General features: G+C 53.0%; 1 protein-coding gene across 2 annotated transcripts in view; it reads right to left on the reverse strand.

The window, feature by feature from the left end:
- Positions 1 to 3,556, reverse strand: part of SERHL2 (serine hydrolase like 2) — a 26,578-nt gene that overhangs the window by 16,612 nt on the left and 6,410 nt on the right. The window lies entirely within an intron of this gene.

Consider the following 3,556-nt stretch of genomic DNA (forward strand, 5'->3'; position numbering starts at 1 on the left):
GAACTGGAAATCTGTATTTTTACATAAAATCTTTCTATTTAAAATAAAAGGTCTTGTGCTCTTCTGCCAAAAAATAAAAAGAGTAAAATAAAAAAATAAAATAGGGGCAATTTATTCAAAATTCCCCATGCTACGTTTTTGTTTAAACTGCACAAGTTAAATACTACCTGCAGCCTGAATCCAGCCCAGCTTATGACAAAGAATTGCACATCCCCCTCAGCAAGGGGCTTCAGGAGCCAGATAATTTTGTTTTGAAGACAGGGTCGGCTGGGCACAGTGGTTCATATCTGTAATCCCAGCACTTTGGGAGGCCAAGGCAGGAGGATCGCTTGAGTTCAGGAGTTTGAGACCAGCCTGGGCAATATGGTGAAACCCCATCTCTACCAAAAAAATACAAAATTAGCTAGCTGTGGTGGTGCACACCTATGGTCCCAGCTACTCAAGAGGCTGAGGTAGGAGGATTGCCTGAGTACACAAGGCCGAGGCTGCAGTGAGCCATGATTATGCCACTGCATTCTAGCCTGGTGACAGAATAAGACCTCGTCTCAAAAAAATAAAAATAAAATAAAAAAGGGTCTTGCTAGAGTACAGTGGCACAATCATGGCTCACTGTAGCCTCTTACTCCTGGGCTCAAGTGAGCCTCCCACTTCAGCCTCCCAAGGAGCTGGGACCACAGGTGTGCCACTATAGCATTTATTTTTGAGTTTTTTGTACAGATGGGGGGCATATCCCTATATTGCTGGTCTTGAACTCCTGGCCTCAATCGATCCTCCCACCTGGCCTCCCAAAGTGCTGGGATTACAGGTTTGGGTGAATATGCTTGGCCAGGGGCCAGATGCTGGCAAAGACTGTCCCTCTGTCCTTAGGAAACTCCAGGCAGAGCGGGACCGTCCCTCCTTCATGTAGAACACCTGGAGACTGTTTCCAGAAAGCCAGTACTATGGGGCTTGAACTCAGATAAGAAGATAAGGACCTCATCTCCTCTGCTCTCTCCCCATCCTGCACCACCAGCTCACACCTCCAGGCCTGTCCTGGAAGCTCCTTTCTCCTCCTGGAGTCTGTGTGAGCAGCTCCCGCACCTGCACTGCTTTGCTGGAAAGTCACCTTCTCATGAGGCCCACCCAGACTCTCCTATTCAAATAGAGGACCTGGAACTGCAGACTCTTGGGCATGCCTGCTGCCCCCACACTCTGCATCCTCCGCGAGCCCTCCCCTCCTCATGCACTCTGCAACCCACCAGGAGAACCTCACAGACAAGCCAACGGGCACCTGAGGCTCCCACTGGCCAGGGAGGCAGGAACAGATTCTCCCTCACAGCCCTCAAAAGGAACCAGCCCTGACGAGGCCTTGACCTTGGACCCTGGCCTCCAAACTGTGAGGTAATGCAGCTTGGTTTTTTTGTTTGTTTTTTGAGACAGTCTTGCTCAGTCTCTCTGCAGTCCAGGCTGGAGTGCAGTGGTGCAATCTCAGCTCACTGCAACCTCTGCCTCCTGGATTTAAGCGATTCTCCTGCCTCAGCCTCCCAAGTAGCTGGGACTACAGGCGCCCGCTACCATGCCCAGCTAATTTTTGTATTTTTAGTAGAGACAGGGTTTCACCACATTGGCCAGGATGGTCTCAAACTCCTGACCTTGTGATCCGCACGCCTTAGCCTCCAAAAGTACTGGGATTACAGGCGTGAGCCACCGTGTGCGGCCACATCTTGGTTGTTTAAGCTCTGGATTCTGGATGATGGGGGCAGGGGAGGGAGGTTGTCCCAGTCCTTGGCCTGGCTCCAGAACAGTAGGCTCTCAAGTGCTCTGGAACTGGAGGGGAAGGATTTGGGAGGAACCTACATTGTCCTTGAGGCACTAGGTAGGGGTCTGGGTACTGCCTTTTTTCTGGAGACAAAGTCTCACTCTGTTGTCCAGGCTGCAGTGCAGTGGTGTGATCTCAGCTCACTGCAACCTCCACCTCCAGGGTTCAAGGGATTCTCCTGCCTCAGCCTATGAGTAGCTGGGATTACAGGCACCTACCATGACACCTGACTAATTTTTATATTTTCAGTAGACATGGGGGTTTCACTATGTTGGCCAGGCTGGTCTCCAACTCCTGACCTCACATGATCCACCTGCCTCAGCCTCCCAAAGTGCTAGGATTACAGGCAGGAGCCACTGAGCCCAGACCAGTACTGTCTTTTTATGTTAACGCTGGGTCCCAAAAGGCCAGAACTGCTGCAGAGGGGTGGTCCGCACACAACGTTCCAGGCACCTGCCCACTTCCCCAGACCCAGGGATCACCCCGTTCTCAGCCCTCCCTCTCACCTGCTCCCTTGCCCACCCACACAGGGGTGCCTGGTCAGCATCCTGCATTCACCGTTTCCTGTGACCTGGTCCTAATCGGATTCCCCAGGCTCATTCCAGATTAGCCCACTTCGGCGCCATCTGTGTGGGGCACGTCTAAGCCACCTGGGCCAGGGGTCCTTGACTCCCCTTCTCCATGATGGGTTTGCAGGGAGGCAACATAAGGGTTCACGGATGATCACAAAGACTCAACAGGTACCAAACTGGCAGCCCAAGGCCAAAACAGCCTACAGGTGCAGCTCCTTAGACCCTCAGTGGGTGCTGTTCACTTCTGGATTCATGACACCTAAAAACATACAACTCAGCACATCAACTGCAGAGCTAAACAAGTGGAAATTCTAACCGCAAGAGACTTAATTCCCACCTGATGAGCACTGGCCCAGCGGTCTGCTAGGGTGGGCTGGCTCCAGCTCCAAAGTCCGCACACATCCCACAGCCTCCATCCAAGCCGGCAGGGTGACATCCACAACATGCCCCCATGCCATCCCCAGGTGCTGGGCTTCTGACCCCTGCCTCACTTGGCACTTTAAAAAGGGAAGGCACATGCCCACCTCGCCTGACCCGATAAGCAAAAATCCCAAGACCTTGTTTGTAACCTGAGCAAACCAGGGGAGTCTAAAAGAGGAGAGAGGGCTGTCCCAGATCACCCAGCTGGCAGTGTCAGGAAGCCAGGCTGTTTCGCCCAACTTAGCACATTTTCCATCTGACGGCACGATCTCCCGCCAGCTGTTCCCTCACCCTGGAAGAGCTGCTGCCTAGACTACCCCTCTGGAGCAGGCCCCGCCATGGGTCTCTTCCACGGCCCTGTGCATTTCCTTCATTACATCTAGAGAGTGTCTTACCGCTCATGTACCTGTTTACCTGTTTATCTCTTCCTAGGACTGAGGCCCCTGCCCGGACTCCTCTTTGCCCAACTCCAGGGGGCGCCATTTCCCTCACTGTGAGCAGCAGCCCCAGGAGTGGTGACGCTCACTGGAGGCCCCACTGAGAGAGGAACACTCTGCTCCTGCTCACTGCAGCCTCACTGAGCCGGGCACATATCAGACCCTTAGAAAAGATTTCCTGGGCCAGGCACAGTGGCTTACACCTGTAGTCCCAGGTACTCAGGACGCTGGGGTGGAAGAATCTCTTGAGCCTGGAAGGTGAAGGCTGCAGTGAGTCATAATGGTGCCACTGCACTCCAGCCTAGGTGACAGTGAGACCCTTGTTTCAA

This window comes from Cebus imitator, unplaced genomic scaffold (genome assembly GCF_001604975.1).
Source record: "Cebus imitator isolate Cc_AM_T3 unplaced genomic scaffold, Cebus_imitator-1.0 Scaffold435, whole genome shotgun sequence".
NCBI classification, from domain to species: domain Eukaryota; kingdom Metazoa; phylum Chordata; class Mammalia; order Primates; family Cebidae; genus Cebus; species Cebus imitator.